The 17950-nt window shown below is 52.4% G+C and overlaps 11 non-coding genes across 11 annotated transcripts; 4 read left to right on the top strand and 7 right to left on the bottom strand.

The window, feature by feature from the left end:
* Nucleotides 1-351: 351 nt before the first annotated feature.
* Nucleotides 352-422, top strand: TRNAG-GCC (transfer RNA glycine (anticodon GCC)). Its single transcript has one exon. It is a non-coding gene; the product is annotated as a tRNA-Gly (tRNA).
* A 396-nt stretch (nucleotides 423-818) lies between these two features.
* TRNAN-GUU (transfer RNA asparagine (anticodon GUU)) lies at nucleotides 819-892 on the bottom strand. Its single transcript has one exon. It is a non-coding gene; the product is annotated as a tRNA-Asn (tRNA).
* A 4400-nt stretch (nucleotides 893-5292) lies between these two features.
* Nucleotides 5293-5366, bottom strand: TRNAN-GUU (transfer RNA asparagine (anticodon GUU)). The gene has a single exon. It is a non-coding gene; the product is annotated as a tRNA-Asn (tRNA).
* A 1690-nt stretch (nucleotides 5367-7056) lies between these two features.
* TRNAG-GCC (transfer RNA glycine (anticodon GCC)) lies at nucleotides 7057-7127 on the top strand. Its single transcript has one exon. It is a non-coding gene; the product is annotated as a tRNA-Gly (tRNA).
* A 71-nt stretch (nucleotides 7128-7198) lies between these two features.
* On the bottom strand, nucleotides 7199-7270 carry TRNAW-CCA (transfer RNA tryptophan (anticodon CCA)). Its single transcript has one exon. It is a non-coding gene; the product is annotated as a tRNA-Trp (tRNA).
* Nucleotides 7271-9303: 2033 nt separating this feature from the next.
* Nucleotides 9304-9374, top strand: TRNAG-GCC (transfer RNA glycine (anticodon GCC)). Its single transcript has one exon. It is a non-coding gene; the product is annotated as a tRNA-Gly (tRNA).
* Nucleotides 9375-9444: 70 nt separating this feature from the next.
* Nucleotides 9445-9516, bottom strand: TRNAW-CCA (transfer RNA tryptophan (anticodon CCA)). Its single transcript has one exon. It is a non-coding gene; the product is annotated as a tRNA-Trp (tRNA).
* Nucleotides 9517-9769: 253 nt separating this feature from the next.
* Nucleotides 9770-9843, bottom strand: TRNAN-GUU (transfer RNA asparagine (anticodon GUU)). Its single transcript has one exon. It is a non-coding gene; the product is annotated as a tRNA-Asn (tRNA).
* A 4400-nt stretch (nucleotides 9844-14243) lies between these two features.
* TRNAN-GUU (transfer RNA asparagine (anticodon GUU)) lies at nucleotides 14244-14317 on the bottom strand. Its single transcript has one exon. It is a non-coding gene; the product is annotated as a tRNA-Asn (tRNA).
* Nucleotides 14318-16007: 1690 nt separating this feature from the next.
* TRNAG-GCC (transfer RNA glycine (anticodon GCC)) lies at nucleotides 16008-16078 on the top strand. The gene has a single exon. It is a non-coding gene; the product is annotated as a tRNA-Gly (tRNA).
* A 71-nt stretch (nucleotides 16079-16149) lies between these two features.
* On the bottom strand, nucleotides 16150-16221 carry TRNAW-CCA (transfer RNA tryptophan (anticodon CCA)). The gene has a single exon. It is a non-coding gene; the product is annotated as a tRNA-Trp (tRNA).
* Between the last annotated feature and the right edge of the window lie 1729 nt (nucleotides 16222-17950).

Here is a 17950-nt window from a genome sequence, read left to right as displayed (position 1 = left end):
TGACTAGGCTTTCCCAGAAGGAAAGTCCAGTGACAGTGGCATGTTGTGAAACACAAGATTGCTGGTGGTCTGGAGGGTGCTTTCTGTCAGCCACTTCTCCCGGGAGCAGCCAGAGAGCAGGCTGATGTCGTGCTCTGTCAAGCACAACACTGGCCCCAAACCACTGTCCTTAGCAAAAGCAGAAACATTCATAGTTTCAGTCTCCTGCATCTGATTCCTGCCATCAGCATGTGAACGTTTGGCAGTCCAAGGCTTGCCATGCAAACTTTGTTCATAGGTGTCCCATGCGAATGCATGGGCCTCATCACTACTGTCTACGGCAGGGCTCTCTGCTCAGCCTATGTAAGTGAAGCATTGGTGGTTCAGTGGTAGAATTCTCGCCTGCCACGCGGGAGGCCCGGGTTCGATTCCCGGCCAATGCAAAGCGCCCTTCTTTTGGCTTTGCTTTAGAAGTCAGAGATATAGACTTGGTGGGGAAAAAAATGTCAAAGAGTGACCCCGACGTGATTTGAACACGCAACCTTCTGATCTGGAGTCAGACGCGCTACCATTGTGCCACGAGGTCCCTGTGCATGCAGTTCTCAGCCCCGGATCAAGAAATGCTTCTGTGCCTTTTATTGGCCCTCAGTACGCCTGTGGTTAAAGTAGAAGGCTTGGTGGCCCGTTTCCAGTCCTATTGGTGGAAATGACTAGAGGTGAAGAGATGAGAGAAGATAGAAATGTTGAGATAGAGCATGTCACTCAGGCAAAGCGAGAGCTCTAAGAGCAAAGCCAGACAGCTATGTTTTAATTCAGGACTTGATGTAGGCAAAAGCATACGTCCCTGGGTGGGCTTGAACCACCAACCTTTCGGTTAACAGCCGAACACGCTAACCGATTGCGCCACAGAGACCAACCACCGCAGTGAGCGTGTTGGGACTCAATATATGTTTTTACCTTTGTGCTTCTGCCTGCAGCTCTAAGGTCCTGGCATAAGACAGGTAGGCTTAGACTCCATTGTGACATGTCTTACTTCTCTTAGAAGAAGGTTCTGAGTTGCCAGGCAGCTTATCTTCTGCCGGGCACACTTTCCTTTGCAGGCTTTCAGGTTGTGAATCCAGCACTGCTTAGGTGTCCATGTCAGACATGAGCAGCTCATTGAGCCCCACTGTGTGTTTTTTGTGGAGATACAACTCTCAGACTAGAGGGAGCAGGCGGGAAGTGGGTGAGACTCACACAGGGTGGGTGGGGCAGTTAAAGGATGTTATCTAATAGTGTAATCGAGGAGTTGGGTTTTTTGTGCACTACACTTTAACCAGCGATTCTTTCTAAAAGGAAATCCCAGGGCAGTACCCGCAATGAGTGGCATCCCCACACCCGAGGTTGCATTGTGGTAGCTGTTCCCTGAGCCCCTAGCCCCTGTCCCCAAGTCGCCCTTTCTCCTCGTGTAACTCACCTCAGGTTCGGTGGCTCTGATACTTGCTGCTTCTGCGCGATCATCCCCATGATCTGGGCCTTTGTACGAAATGTCATGTAAGATGACTTTATTCAGCACAGCGTTTGTCATTTGCTTGGTTGTCCTGTCACTGTTGGATGTTTTCTTGCGCAGACTACTGTCTAATGGTGGGAAGGCCACGAGACACGTGACTTTTCTCTTTCCTTGTTAGCATAGTTTCCTGCCACTGTCTTGTTGTGCTGCCTGCCTGTGAGACACGTGTCTTGCCCATCTCAGCTCCACTGTGGCATGTTAGATATGTCTTTGAGCAGAGTCCCGGTCCCAGAGCTGCTGCCTTCTCTGCACTCTGGCTTGTAAGACTGCAGGCAAAGGCCCTCCCTGGCCCCTCAGCCAGATAGATACATTTACCTGCAGGGCTCAGCTTTGGTGAAAGATATTGGCGAGAGAGAGGAAAGGGGACGGCCCGTGGTGCACCCCCTATTTTGCATAGAACCACAGCCTCCTGGGAGGGCAGAGACATGAGGGTTCTCAGGGAAAGCCCTCCCAGGAGTGTTGAAGGGCAGGACGTGAAACACAGCAATCCCGGAATGGCCTGGTCTAAGATGCCTGTGCAATAGGCCTGGCCCTAGGCTTCCGGGGCTCCTCCTCGGCAGAGGCCCCAGTGGTATGAGCCCGACCAGGGCTGTAGGGCGCGTTGGGAGCGCGTTAGGGACGCGAAAGAGGGCGCAGGGCGCAGAACTCTGCCCGTTTCTCCCCAGGATTTTGGGGAGGACAGGGAATCTGGCCAGGTCAGTGACTAGGCTTTCCCAGAAGGAAAGTCCAGTGACAGTGGCATGTTGTGAAACACAAGATTGCTGGTGGTCTGGAGGGTGCTTTCTGTCAGCCACTTCTCCCGGGAGCAGCCAGAGAGCAGGCTGATGTCGTGCTCTGTCAAGCACAACACTGGCCCCAAACCACTGTCCTTAGCAAAAGCAGAAACATTCATAGTTTCAGTCTCCTGCATCTGATTCCTGCCATCAGCATGTGAACGTTTGGCAGTCCAAGGCTTGCCATGCAAACTTTGTTCATAGGTGTCCCATGCGAATGCATGGGCCTCATCACTACTGTCTACGGCAGGGCTCTCTGCTCAGCCTATGTAAGTGAAGCATTGGTGGTTCACTGGTAGAATTCTCGCCTGCCACACGGGAGGCCCGGGTTCGATTCCGGCCAATGCAAAGCGCCCTTCTTTTGGCTTTGCTTTAGAAGTCAGAGATATAGACTTGGTGGGGAAAAAAATGTCAAAGAGTGACCCCGACGTGATTTGAACACGCAACCGTCTGATCTGGAGTCAGACGCGCTACCGTTGCGCCACGAGGTCCCTGTGCATGCAGTTCTCAGCCCCGGATCAAGAAATGCTTCTGTGCCTTTTATTGGCCCTCAGTACGCCTGTGGTTAAAGTAGAAGGCTTTGTGTCCCGTTTCCAGTCCTATTGGTGGAAATGACTAGAGGTGAAGAGATGAGAGAAGATAGAAATGTTGAGATAGATCATGTCACGCAGGCAAAGCGAGAGCTCTAAGAGCAAAGCCAGACAGCTGTGTTTAAATTCAGGACTTGATGTAGACAAAAGCATACGTCCCTGGTTGGGCTTGAACCACCAACCTTTCGGTTAACAGCCGAACGCGCTAACCGATTGCGCCACAGAGACCAACCACCACAGTGAGCGTGTTGGGACTCAATATATGTTTTTACCTTTGTGCTCCTGCCTGCAGCTCTAATGTCCTGGCATAAGACAGGTAGGCTTAGACTCCATTGTGACATGTCTTACTTCTCTTAGAAGAAGGTTCTGAGTTGCCAGGCAGCTTATCTTCTGCCGGGCACACTTTCCTTTGCAGGCTTTCAGGTTGTGAATCCAGCACTGCTTAGGTGTCCATGTCAGACATGAGCAGCTCATTGAGCCCCACTGTGTGTTTTTTGTGGAGATACAACTCTCAGACTAGAGGGAGCAGGCGGGAAGTGGGTGAGACTCACACAGGGTGGGTGGGGCAGTTAAAGGATGTTATCTAATAGTGTAATCGAGGAGTTGGGTTTTTTGTGCACTACACTTTAACCAGCGATTCTTTCTAAAAGGAAATCCCAGGGCAGTACCCGCAATGAGTGGCATCCCCACACCCGAGGTTGCATTGTGGTAGCTGTTCCCTGAGCCCATAGCCCCTGTCCCCATGTCGCCCTTTCTCCTCGTGTAACTCACCCCAGGTTCGGTGGCTCTGATACTTGCTGCTTCTGCTGCGCGATCATCCCCATGATCTGGGCCTTTGTACGAAATGTCATGTAAGATGACTTTATTCAGCACGGCGTTTGTCATTTGCTTGGTTGTCCTGTCACTGTTGGATGTTTTCTTGCGCAGACTACTGTCTAATGGTGGGAAGGCCACGAGACACGTGACTTTTCTCTTTCCTTGTTAGCATAGTTTCCTGCCACTGTCTTGGTGTGCTGCCAGCCTGTGAGACACGTGTCTTGCCCATCTCAGCTCCACTGTGGCATGTTAGATATGTCTTTGAGCAGAGTCCCGGTCCCAGAGCTGCTGCCTTCTCTGCACTCTGGCTTGTAAGACTGCAGGCAAAGGCCCTCCCTGGCCCCTCAGCCAGATAGATACATTTACCTGCAGGGCTCAGCTTTGGTGAAAGATATTGGCGAGAGAGAGGAAAGGGGACGGCCCGTGGTGCACCCCCTATTTTGCATAGAACCACAGCCTCCTGGGAGGGCAGAGACATGAGGGTTCTCAGGGAAAGTCCTCCCAGGAGTGTTGAAGGGCAGGGCGTGAAACACAGCAATCCCGGAATGGCCTGGTCTAAGATGCCTGTAAAATAGGCCTGGCCCTAGGCTTCCGGGGCTCTTCCTCGGCAGAGGCCCCAGTGGTATGAGCCCGACCAGGGCTGTGCCCGACCAGGGCTGTAGGGCGCGTTGGGAGCGCGTTAGGGACGCGAAAGAGAGCGCAGGGCGCAGAACTCTGCCCGTTTCTCCCCAGGATTTTGGGGAGGACAGGGAATCTGGCCAGGTCAGTGACTAGGCTTTCCCAGAAGGAAAGTCCAGTGACAGTGGCATGTTGTGAAACACAAGATTGCTGGTGGTCTGGAGGGTGCTTTCTGTCAGCCACTTCTCCCGGGAGCAGCCAGAGAGCAGGCTGATGTCGTGCTCTGTCAAGCACAACACTGGCCCCAAACCACTGTCCTTAGCAAAAGCAGAAACATTCATAGTTTCAGTCTCCTGCATCTGATTCCTGCCATCAGCATGTGAACGTTTGGCAGTCCAAGGCTTGCCATGCAAACTTTGTTCATAGGTGTCCCATGCGAATGCATGGGCCTCATCACTACTGTCTACGGCAGGGCTCTCTGCTCAACCTATGTAAGTGAAGCATTGGTGGTTCAGTGGTAGAATTCTCGCCTGCCACGCGGGAGGCCCGGGTTTGATTCCCAGCCAATGCAAAGCGCCCTTCTTTTGGCTTTGCTTTAGAAGTCAGAGATATAGACTTGGTGGGGAAAAAAATGTCAAAGAGTGACCCCGACGTGATTTGAACACGCAACCGTCTGATCTGGAGTCAGACGCGCTACCGTTGCGCCACGAGGTCCCTGTGCATGCAGTTCTCAGCCCCGGATCAAGAAATGCTTCTGTGCCTTTTATTGGCCCTCAGTACGCCTGTGGTTAAAGTAGAAGGCTTTGTGTCCCGTTTCCAGTCCTATTGGTGGAAATTACTAGAGGTGAAGAGATGAGAGAAGATAGAAATGTTGAGATAGAGCATGTCACGCAGGCAAAGCGAGAGCTCTAAGAGCAAAGCCAGACAGCTGTGTTTTAATTCAGGACTTGATGTAGACAAAAGCATACGTCCCTGGGTGGGCTTGAACCACCAACCTTTCGGTTAACAGCCGAACGCGCTAACCGATTGCGCCACAGAGACCAACCACCTCAGTGAGTGTGTTGGGACTCAATATATGTTTTTACCTTTGTGCTCCTGCCTGCAGCTCTAATGTCCTGGCATAAGACAGGTAGGCTTAGACTCCATTGTGACATGTCTTACTTCTCTTAGAAGAAGGTTCTGAGTTGCCAGGCAGCTTATCTTCTGCCGGGCACACTTTCCTTTGCAGGCTTTCAGGTTGTGAATCCAGCACTGCTTAGGTGTCCATGTCAGACATGAGCAGCTCATTGAGCCCCACTGTGTGTTTTTTGTGGAGATACAACTCTCAGACTAGAGGGAGCAGGCGGGAAGTGGGTGAGACTCACACAGGGTGGGTGGGGCAGTTAAAGGATGTTATCTAATAGTGTAATCGAGGAGTTGGGTTTTTTGTGCACTACACTTTAACCAGCGATTCTTTCTAAAAGGAAATCCCAGGGCAGTACCCGCAATGAGTGGCATCCCCACACCCGAGGTTGCATTGTGGTAGCTGTTCCCTGAGCCCATAGCCCCTGTCCCCATGTCGCCCTTTCTCCTCGTGTAACTCACCCCAGGTTCAGTGGCTCTGATACTTGCTGCTTCTGCTGCGCGATCATCCCCATGATCTGGGCCTTTGTACGAAATGTCATGTAAGATGACTTTATTCAGCACGGCGTTTGTCATTTGCTTGGTTGTCCTGTCACTGTTGGATGTTTTCTTGCGCAGACTACTGTCTAATGGTGGGAAGGCCACGAGACACGTGACTTTTCTCTTTCCTTGTTAGCATAGTTTCCTGCCATTGTCTTGTTGTGCTGCCTGCCTGTGAGACACGTGTCTTGCCCATCTCAGCTCCACTGTGGCATGTTAGATATGTCTTTGAGCAGAGTCCCGGTCCCAGAGCTGCTGCCTTCTCTGCACTCTGGCTTGTAAGACTGCAGGCAAAGGCCCTCCCTGGCCCCTCAGCCAGATAGATACATTTACCTGCAGGGCTCAGCTTTGGTGAAAGATATTGGCGAGAGAGAGGAAAGGGGACGGCCCGTGGTGCACCCCCTATTTTGCATAGAACCACAGCCTCCTGGGAGGGCAGAGACATGAGGGTTCTCAGGGAAAGCCCTCCCAGGAGTGTTGAAGGGCAGGACGTGAAACACAGCAATCCCGGAATGGCCTGGTATAAGATGCCTGTGCAATAGGCCTGGCCCTAGGCTTCCGGGGCTCTTCCTCGGCAGAGGCCCCAGTGGTATGAGCCCGACCAGGGCTGTAGGGCGCGTTGGGAGCGCGTTAGGGACGCGAAAGAGGGCGCAGGGCGCAGAACTCTGCCCGTTTCTCCCCAGGATTTTGGGGAGGACAGGGAATCTGGCCAGGTCAGTGACTAGGCTTTCCCAGAAGGAAAGTCCAGTGACAGTGGCATGTTGTGAAACACAAGATTGCTGGTGGTCTGGAGGGTGCTTTCTGTCAGCCACTTCTCCCGGGAGCAGCCAGAGAGCAGGCTGATGTCGTGCTCTGTCAAGCACAACACTGGCCCCAAACCACTGTCCTTAGCAAAAGCAGAAACATTCATAGTTTCAGTCTCCTGCATCTGATTCCTGCCATCAGCATGTGAACGTTTGGCAGTCCAAGGCTTGCCATGCAAACTTTGTTCATAGGTGTCCCATGCGAATGCATGGGCCTCATCACTACTGTCTACGGCAGGGCTCTCTGCTCAGCCTATGTAAGTGAAGCATTGGTGGTTCAGTGGTAGAATTCTCGCCTGCCACGCGGGAGGCCCGGGTTCGATTCCCGGCCAATGCAAAGCGCCCTTCTTTTGGCTTTGCTTTAGAAGTCAGAGATATAGACTTGGTGGGGAAAAAAATGTCAAAGAGTGACCCCGACGTGATTTGAACACGCAACCTTCTGATCTGGAGTCAGACGCGCTACCGTTGCGCCACGAGGTCCCTGTGCATGCAGTTCTCAGCCCCGGATCAAGAAATGCTTCTGTGCCTTTTATTGGCCCTCAGTACGCCTGTGGTTAAAGTAGAAGGCTTTGTGTCCCGTTTCCAGTCCTATTGGTGGAAATGACTAGAGGTGAAGAGATGAGAGAAGATAGAAATGTTGAGATAGAGCATGTCACGCAGGCAAAGCGAGAGCTCTAAGAGCAAAGCCAGACAGCTGTGTTTTAATTCAGGACTTGATGTAGACAAAAGCATACGTCCCTGGGTGGGCTTGAACCACCAACTTTTCGGTTAACAGCCGAACGCGCTAACCGATTGCGCCACAGAGACCAACCACCGCAGTGAGCGTGTTGGGACTCAATATATGTTTTTACCTTTGTGCTCCTGCCTGCAGCTCTAATGTCCTGGCATAAGACAGGTAGGCTTAGACTCCATTGTGACATGTCTTACTTCTCTTAGAAGAAGGTTCTGAGTTGCCAGGCAGCTTATCTTCTGCCGGGCACACTTTCCTTTGCAGGCTTTCAGGTTGTGAATCCAGCACTGCTTAGGTGTCCATGTCAGACATGAGCAGCTCATTGAGCCCCACTGTGTGTTTTTTGTGGAGATACAACTCTCAGACTAGAGGGAGCAGGCGGGAAGTGGGTGAGACTCACACAGGGTGGGTGGGGCAGTTAAAGGATGTTATCTAATAGTGTAATCGAGGAGTTGGGTTTTTTGTGCACTACACTTTAACCAGCGATTCTTTCTAAAAGGAAATCCCAGGGCAGTACCCGCAATGAGTGGCATCCCCACACCCGAGGTTGCATTGTGGTAGCTGTTCCCTGAGCCCATAGCCCCTGTCCCCATGTCGCCCTTTCTCCTCGTGTAACTCACCCCAGGTTCGGTGGCTCTGATACTTGCTGCTTCTGCTGCGCGATCATCCCCATGATCTGGGCCTTTGTACGAAATGTCATGTAAGATGACTTTATTCAGCACGGCGTTTGTCATTTGCTTGGTTGTCCTGTCACTGTTGGATGTTTTCTTGCGCAGACTACTGTCTAATGGTGGGAAGGCCACGAGACACGTGACTTTTCTCTTTCCTTGTTAGCATAGTTTCCTGCCACTGTCTTGGTGTGCTGCCAGCCTGTGAGACACGTGTCTTGCCCATCTCAGCTCCACTGTGGCATGTTAGATATGTCTTTGAGCAGAGTCCCGGTCCCAGAGCTGCTGCCTTCTCTGCACTCTGGCTTGTAAGACTGCAGGCAAAGGCCCTCCCTGGCCCCTCAGCCAGATAGATACATTTACCTGCAGGGCTCAGCTTTGGTGAAAGATATTGGCGAGAGAGAGGAAAGGGGACGGCCCGTGGTGCACCCCCTATTTTGCATAGAACCACAGCCTCCTGGGAGGGCAGAGACATGAGGGTTCTCAGGGAAAGCCCTCCCAGGAGTGTTGAAGGGCAGGACGTGAAACACAGCAATCCCGGAATGGCCTGGTCTAAGATGCCTGTGCAATAGGCCTGGCCCTAGGCTTCCGGGGCTCTTCCTCGGCAGAGGCCCCAGTGGTATGAGCCCGACCAGGGCTGTGCCCGACCAGGGCTGTAGGGCGCGTTGGGAGCGCGTTAGGGACGCGAAAGAGGGCGCAGGGCGCAGAACTCTGCCCGTTTCTCCCCAGGATTTTGGGGAGGACAGGGAATCTGGCCAGGTCAGTGACTAGGCTTTCCCAGAAGGAAAGTCCAGTGACAGTGGCATGTTGTGAAACACAAGATTGCTGGTGGTCTGGAGGGTGCTTTCTGTCAGCCACTTCTCCCGGGAGCAGCCAGAGAGCAGGCTGATGTCGTGCTCTGTCAAGCACAACACTGGCCCCAAACCACTGTCCTTAGCAAAAGCAGAAACATTCATAGTTTCAGTCTCCTGCATCTGATTCCTGCCATCAGCATGTGAACGTTTGGCAGTCCAAGGCTTGCCATGCAAACTTTGTTCATAGGTGTCCCATGCGAATGCATGGGCCTCATCACTACTGTCTACGGCAGGGCTCTCTGCTCAGCCTATGTAAGTGAAGCATTGGTGGTTCAGTGGTAGAATTCTCGCCTGCCACGCGGGAGGCCCGGGTTCGATTCCCGGCCAATGCAAAGCGCCCTTCTTTTGGCTTTGCTTTAGAAGTCAGAGATATAGACTTGGTGGGAAAAAAATGTCAAAGAGTGACCCCGACGTGATTTGAACACGCAACCTTCTGATCTGGAGTCAGACGCGCTACCGTTGCGCCACGAGGTCCCTGTGCATGCAGTTCTCAGCCCCGGATCAAGAAATGCTTCTGTGCCTTTTATTGGCCCTCAGTACGCCTGTGGTTAAAGTAGAAGGCTTGGTGGCCCGTTTCCAGTCTTATTGGTGGAAATGACTAGAGGTGAAGAGATGAGAGAAGATAGAAATGTTGAGATAGAGCATGTCACTCAGGCAAAGCGAGAGCTCTAAGAGCAAAGCCAGACAGCTATGTTTTAATTCAGGACTTGATGTAGGCAAAAGCATACGTCCCTGGGTGGGCTTGAACCACCAACCTTTCGGTTAACAGCCGAACACGCTAACCGATTGCGCCACAGAGACCAACCACCGCAGTGAGCGTGTTGGGACTCAATATATGTTTTTACCTTTGTGCTTCTGCCTGCAGCTCTAAGGTCCTGGCATAAGACAGGTAGGCTTAGACTCCATTGTGACATGTCTTACTTCTCTTAGAAGAAGGTTCTGAGTTGCCAGGCAGCTTATCTTCTGCCGGGCACACTTTCCTTTGCAGGCTTTCAGGTTGTGAATCCAGCACTGCTTAGGTGTCCATGTCAGACATGAGCAGCTCATTGAGCCCCACTGTGTGTTTTTTGTGGAGATACAACTCTCAGACTAGAGGGAGCAGGCGGGAAGTGGGTGAGACTCACACAGGGTGGGTGGGGCAGTTAAAGGATGTTATCTAATAGTGTAATCGAGGAGTTGGGTTTTTTGTGCACTACACTTTAACCAGCGATTCTTTCTAAAAGGAAATCCCAGGGCAGTACCCGCAATGAGTGGCATCCCCACACCCGAGGTTGCATTGTGGTAGCTGTTCCCTGAGCCCCTAGCCCCTGTCCCCAAGTCGCCCTTTCTCCTCGTGTAACTCACCTCAGGTTCGGTGGCTCTGATACTTGCTGCTTCTGCGCGATCATCCCCATGATCTGGGCCTTTGTACGAAATGTCATGTAAGATGACTTTATTCAGCACAGCGTTTGTCATTTGCTTGGTTGTCCTGTCACTGTTGGATGTTTTCTTGCGCAGACTACTGTCTAATGGTGGGAAGGCCACGAGACACGTGACTTTTCTCTTTCCTTGTTAGCATAGTTTCCTGCCACTGTCTTGTTGTGCTGCCTGCCTGTGAGACACGTGTCTTGCCCATCTCAGCTCCACTGTGGCATGTTAGATATGTCTTTGAGCAGAGTCCCGGTCCCAGAGCTGCTGCCTTCTCTGCACTCTGGCTTGTAAGACTGCAGGCAAAGGCCCTCCCTGGCCCCTCAGCCAGATAGATACATTTACCTGCAGGGCTCAGCTTTGGTGAAAGATATTGGCGAGAGAGAGGAAAGGGGACGGCCCGTGGTGCACCCCCTATTTTGCATAGAACCACAGCCTCCTGGGAGGGCAGAGACATGAGGGTTCTCAGGGAAAGCCCTCCCAGGAGTGTTGAAGGGCAGGACGTGAAACACAGCAATCCCGGAATGGCCTGGTCTAAGATGCCTGTGCAATAGGCCTGGCCCTAGGCTTCCGGGGCTCCTCCTCGGCAGAGGCCCCAGTGGTATGAGCCCGACCAGGGCTGTAGGGCGCGTTGGGAGCGCGTTAGGGACGCGAAAGAGGGCGCAGGGCGCAGAACTCTGCCCGTTTCTCCCCAGGATTTTGGGGAGGACAGGGAATCTGGCCAGGTCAGTGACTAGGCTTTCCCAGAAGGAAAGTCCAGTGACAGTGGCATGTTGTGAAACACAAGATTGCTGGTGGTCTGGAGGGTGCTTTCTGTCAGCCACTTCTCCCGGGAGCAGCCAGAGAGCAGGCTGATGTCGTGCTCTGTCAAGCACAACACTGGCCCCAAACCACTGTCCTTAGCAAAAGCAGAAACATTCATAGTTTCAGTCTCCTGCATCTGATTCCTGCCATCAGCATGTGAACGTTTGGCAGTCCAAGGCTTGCCATGCAAACTTTGTTCATAGGTGTCCCATGCGAATGCATGGGCCTCATCACTACTGTCTACGGCAGGGCTCTCTGCTCAGCCTATGTAAGTGAAGCATTGGTGGTTCACTGGTAGAATTCTCGCCTGCCACACGGGAGGCCCGGGTTCGATTCCGGCCAATGCAAAGCGCCCTTCTTTTGGCTTTGCTTTAGAAGTCAGAGATATAGACTTGGTGGGGAAAAAAATGTCAAAGAGTGACCCCGACGTGATTTGAACACGCAACCGTCTGATCTGGAGTCAGACGCGCTACCGTTGCGCCACGAGGTCCCTGTGCATGCAGTTCTCAGCCCCGGATCAAGAAATGCTTCTGTGCCTTTTATTGGCCCTCAGTACGCCTGTGGTTAAAGTAGAAGGCTTTGTGTCCCGTTTCCAGTCCTATTGGTGGAAATGACTAGAGGTGAAGAGATGAGAGAAGATAGAAATGTTGAGATAGATCATGTCACGCAGGCAAAGCGAGAGCTCTAAGAGCAAAGCCAGACAGCTGTGTTTAAATTCAGGACTTGATGTAGACAAAAGCATACGTCCCTGGTTGGGCTTGAACCACCAACCTTTCGGTTAACAGCCGAACGCGCTAACCGATTGCGCCACAGAGACCAACCACCACAGTGAGCGTGTTGGGACTCAATATATGTTTTTACCTTTGTGCTCCTGCCTGCAGCTCTAATGTCCTGGCATAAGACAGGTAGGCTTAGACTCCATTGTGACATGTCTTACTTCTCTTAGAAGAAGGTTCTGAGTTGCCAGGCAGCTTATCTTCTGCCGGGCACACTTTCCTTTGCAGGCTTTCAGGTTGTGAATCCAGCACTGCTTAGGTGTCCATGTCAGACATGAGCAGCTCATTGAGCCCCACTGTGTGTTTTTTGTGGAGATACAACTCTCAGACTAGAGGGAGCAGGCGGGAAGTGGGTGAGACTCACACAGGGTGGGTGGGGCAGTTAAAGGATGTTATCTAATAGTGTAATCGAGGAGTTGGGTTTTTTGTGCACTACACTTTAACCAGCGATTCTTTCTAAAAGGAAATCCCAGGGCAGTACCCGCAATGAGTGGCATCCCCACACCCGAGGTTGCATTGTGGTAGCTGTTCCCTGAGCCCATAGCCCCTGTCCCCATGTCGCCCTTTCTCCTCGTGTAACTCACCCCAGGTTCGGTGGCTCTGATACTTGCTGCTTCTGCTGCGCGATCATCCCCATGATCTGGGCCTTTGTACGAAATGTCATGTAAGATGACTTTATTCAGCACGGCGTTTGTCATTTGCTTGGTTGTCCTGTCACTGTTGGATGTTTTCTTGCGCAGACTACTGTCTAATGGTGGGAAGGCCACGAGACACGTGACTTTTCTCTTTCCTTGTTAGCATAGTTTCCTGCCACTGTCTTGGTGTGCTGCCAGCCTGTGAGACACGTGTCTTGCCCATCTCAGCTCCACTGTGGCATGTTAGATATGTCTTTGAGCAGAGTCCCGGTCCCAGAGCTGCTGCCTTCTCTGCACTCTGGCTTGTAAGACTGCAGGCAAAGGCCCTCCCTGGCCCCTCAGCCAGATAGATACATTTACCTGCAGGGCTCAGCTTTGGTGAAAGATATTGGCGAGAGAGAGGAAAGGGGACGGCCCGTGGTGCACCCCCTATTTTGCATAGAACCACAGCCTCCTGGGAGGGCAGAGACATGAGGGTTCTCAGGGAAAGTCCTCCCAGGAGTGTTGAAGGGCAGGGCGTGAAACACAGCAATCCCGGAATGGCCTGGTCTAAGATGCCTGTAAAATAGGCCTGGCCCTAGGCTTCCGGGGCTCTTCCTCGGCAGAGGCCCCAGTGGTATGAGCCCGACCAGGGCTGTGCCCGACCAGGGCTGTAGGGCGCGTTGGGAGCGCGTTAGGGACGCGAAAGAGAGCGCAGGGCGCAGAACTCTGCCCGTTTCTCCCCAGGATTTTGGGGAGGACAGGGAATCTGGCCAGGTCAGTGACTAGGCTTTCCCAGAAGGAAAGTCCAGTGACAGTGGCATGTTGTGAAACACAAGATTGCTGGTGGTCTGGAGGGTGCTTTCTGTCAGCCACTTCTCCCGGGAGCAGCCAGAGAGCAGGCTGATGTCGTGCTCTGTCAAGCACAACACTGGCCCCAAACCACTGTCCTTAGCAAAAGCAGAAACATTCATAGTTTCAGTCTCCTGCATCTGATTCCTGCCATCAGCATGTGAACGTTTGGCAGTCCAAGGCTTGCCATGCAAACTTTGTTCATAGGTGTCCCATGCGAATGCATGGGCCTCATCACTACTGTCTACGGCAGGGCTCTCTGCTCAACCTATGTAAGTGAAGCATTGGTGGTTCAGTGGTAGAATTCTCGCCTGCCACGCGGGAGGCCCGGGTTTGATTCCCAGCCAATGCAAAGCGCCCTTCTTTTGGCTTTGCTTTAGAAGTCAGAGATATAGACTTGGTGGGGAAAAAAATGTCAAAGAGTGACCCCGACGTGATTTGAACACGCAACCGTCTGATCTGGAGTCAGACGCGCTACCGTTGCGCCACGAGGTCCCTGTGCATGCAGTTCTCAGCCCCGGATCAAGAAATGCTTCTGTGCCTTTTATTGGCCCTCAGTACGCCTGTGGTTAAAGTAGAAGGCTTTGTGTCCCGTTTCCAGTCCTATTGGTGGAAATTACTAGAGGTGAAGAGATGAGAGAAGATAGAAATGTTGAGATAGAGCATGTCACGCAGGCAAAGCGAGAGCTCTAAGAGCAAAGCCAGACAGCTGTGTTTTAATTCAGGACTTGATGTAGACAAAAGCATACGTCCCTGGGTGGGCTTGAACCACCAACCTTTCGGTTAACAGCCGAACGCGCTAACCGATTGCGCCACAGAGACCAACCACCTCAGTGAGTGTGTTGGGACTCAATATATGTTTTTACCTTTGTGCTCCTGCCTGCAGCTCTAATGTCCTGGCATAAGACAGGTAGGCTTAGACTCCATTGTGACATGTCTTACTTCTCTTAGAAGAAGGTTCTGAGTTGCCAGGCAGCTTATCTTCTGCCGGGCACACTTTCCTTTGCAGGCTTTCAGGTTGTGAATCCAGCACTGCTTAGGTGTCCATGTCAGACATGAGCAGCTCATTGAGCCCCACTGTGTGTTTTTTGTGGAGATACAACTCTCAGACTAGAGGGAGCAGGCGGGAAGTGGGTGAGACTCACACAGGGTGGGTGGGGCAGTTAAAGGATGTTATCTAATAGTGTAATCGAGGAGTTGGGTTTTTTGTGCACTACACTTTAACCAGCGATTCTTTCTAAAAGGAAATCCCAGGGCAGTACCCGCAATGAGTGGCATCCCCACACCCGAGGTTGCATTGTGGTAGCTGTTCCCTGAGCCCATAGCCCCTGTCCCCATGTCGCCCTTTCTCCTCGTGTAACTCACCCCAGGTTCAGTGGCTCTGATACTTGCTGCTTCTGCTGCGCGATCATCCCCATGATCTGGGCCTTTGTACGAAATGTCATGTAAGATGACTTTATTCAGCACGGCGTTTGTCATTTGCTTGGTTGTCCTGTCACTGTTGGATGTTTTCTTGCGCAGACTACTGTCTAATGGTGGGAAGGCCACGAGACACGTGACTTTTCTCTTTCCTTGTTAGCATAGTTTCCTGCCATTGTCTTGTTGTGCTGCCTGCCTGTGAGACACGTGTCTTGCCCATCTCAGCTCCACTGTGGCATGTTAGATATGTCTTTGAGCAGAGTCCCGGTCCCAGAGCTGCTGCCTTCTCTGCACTCTGGCTTGTAAGACTGCAGGCAAAGGCCCTCCCTGGCCCCTCAGCCAGATAGATACATTTACCTGCAGGGCTCAGCTTTGGTGAAAGATATTGGCGAGAGAGAGGAAAGGGGACGGCCCGTGGTGCACCCCCTATTTTGCATAGAACCACAGCCTCCTGGGAGGGCAGAGACATGAGGGTTCTCAGGGAAAGCCCTCCCAGGAGTGTTGAAGGGCAGGACGTGAAACACAGCAATCCCGGAATGGCCTGGTATAAGATGCCTGTGCAATAGGCCTGGCCCTAGGCTTCCGGGGCTCTTCCTCGGCAGAGGCCCCAGTGGTATGAGCCCGACCAGGGCTGTAGGGCGCGTTGGGAGCGCGTTAGGGACGCGAAAGAGGGCGCAGGGCGCAGAACTCTGCCCGTTTCTCCCCAGGATTTTGGGGAGGACAGGGAATCTGGCCAGGTCAGTGACTAGGCTTTCCCAGAAGGAAAGTCCAGTGACAGTGGCATGTTGTGAAACACAAGATTGCTGGTGGTCTGGAGGGTGCTTTCTGTCAGCCACTTCTCCCGGGAGCAGCCAGAGAGCAGGCTGATGTCGTGCTCTGTCAAGCACAACACTGGCCCCAAACCACTGTCCTTAGCAAAAGCAGAAACATTCATAGTTTCAGTCTCCTGCATCTGATTCCTGCCATCAGCATGTGAACGTTTGGCAGTCCAAGGCTTGCCATGCAAACTTTGTTCATAGGTGTCCCATGCGAATGCATGGGCCTCATCACTACTGTCTACGGCAGGGCTCTCTGCTCAGCCTATGTAAGTGAAGCATTGGTGGTTCAGTGGTAGAATTCTCGCCTGCCACGCGGGAGGCCCGGGTTCGATTCCCGGCCAATGCAAAGCGCCCTTCTTTTGGCTTTGCTTTAGAAGTCAGAGATATAGACTTGGTGGGGAAAAAAATGTCAAAGAGTGACCCCGACGTGATTTGAACACGCAACCTTCTGATCTGGAGTCAGACGCGCTACCGTTGCGCCACGAGGTCCCTGTGCATGCAGTTCTCAGCCCCGGATCAAGAAATGCTTCTGTGCCTTTTATTGGCCCTCAGTACGCCTGTGGTTAAAGTAGAAGGCTTGGTGGCCCGTTTCCAGTCTTATTGGTGGAAATAACTAGAGGTGAAGAGATGAGAGAAGATAGAAATGTTGAGATAGAGCATGTCACGCAGGCAAAGCGAGAGCTCTAAGAGCAAAGCCAGACAGCTGTGTTTTAATTCAGGACTTGATGTAGGCAAAAGCATACGTTCCTGGGTGGGCTTGAACCACCAACCTTTCGGTTAACAGCCGAACGCGCTAACCGATTGCGCCACAGAGACCAACCACCGCAGTGAGAGTGTTGGGACTCAATATATGTTTTTACCTTTGTGCTCCTGCCTGCAGCTCTAAGGTCCTGGCATAAGACAGGTAGGCTTAGACTCCATTGTGACATGTCTTACTTCTCTTAGAAGAAGGTTCTGAGTTGCCAGGCAGCTTATCTTCTGCCGGGCACACTTTCCTTTGCAGGCTTTCAGGTTGTGAATCCAGCACTGCTTAGGTGTCCATGTCAGACATGAGCAGCTCATTGAGCCCCACTGTGTGTTTTTTGTGGAGATACAACTCTCAGACTAGAGGGAGCAGGCGGGAAGTGGGTGAGACTCACACAGGGTGGGTGGGGCAGTTAAAGGATGTTATCTAATAGTGTAATCGAGGAGTTGGGTTTTTTGTGCACTACACTTTAACCAGCGATTCTTTCTAAAAGGAAATCCCAGGGCAGTACCCGCAATGAGTGGCATCCCCACACCCGAGGTTGCATTGTGGTAGCTGTTCCCTGAGCCCCTAGCCCCTGTCCCCATGTCGCCCTTTCTCCTCGTGTAACTCACCTCAGGTTCGGTGGCTCTGATACTTGCTGCTTCTGCGCGATCATCCCCATGATCTGGGCCTTTGTACGAAATGTCATGTAAGATGACTTTATTCAGCACAGCGTTTGTCATTTGCTTGGTTGTCCTGTCACTGTTGGATGTTTTCTTGCGCAGACTACTGTCTAATGGTGGGAAGGCCACGAGACACGTGACTTTTCTCTTTCCTTGTTAGCATAGTTTCCTGCCACTGTCTTGTTGTGCTGCCTGCCTGTGAGACACGTGTCTTGCCCATCTCAGCTCCACTGTGGCATGTTAGATATGTCTTTGAGCAGAGTCCCGGTCCCAGAGCTGCTGCCTTCTCTGCACTCTGGCTTGTAAGACTGCAGGCAAAGGCCCTCCCTGGCCCCTCAGCCAGATAGATACATTTACCTGCAGGGCTCAGCTTTGGTGAAAGATATTGGCGAGAGAGAGGAAAGGGGACGGCCCGTGGTGCACCCCCTATTTTGCATAGAACCACAGCCTCCTGGGAGGGCAGAGACATGAGGGTTCTCAGGGAAAGCCCTCCCAGGAGTGTTGAAGGGCAGGACGTGAAACACAGCAATCCCGGAATGGCCTGGTCTAAGATGCCTGTGCAATAGGCCTGGCCCTAGGCTTCCGGGGCTCTTCCTCGGCAGAGGCCCCAGTGGTATGAGCCCGACCAGGGCTGTAGGGCGCGTTGGGAGCGCGTTAGGGACGCGAAAGAGGGCGCAGGGCGCAGAACTCTGCCCGTTTCTCCCCAGGATTTTGGGGAGGACAGGGAATCTGGCCAGGTCAGTGACTAGGCTTTCCCAGAAGGAAAGTCCAGTGACAGTGGCATGTTGTGAAACACAAGATTGCTGGT

Source organism: Pleurodeles waltl, chromosome 4_1 (assembly GCF_031143425.1).
Source record: "Pleurodeles waltl isolate 20211129_DDA chromosome 4_1, aPleWal1.hap1.20221129, whole genome shotgun sequence".
Lineage (NCBI taxonomy): Eukaryota > Metazoa > Chordata > Amphibia > Caudata > Salamandridae > Pleurodeles > Pleurodeles waltl.
The sequence above is the reverse complement of the archived record's forward strand: the minus strand, read 5'-3'. Positions and strand labels throughout refer to the sequence as shown.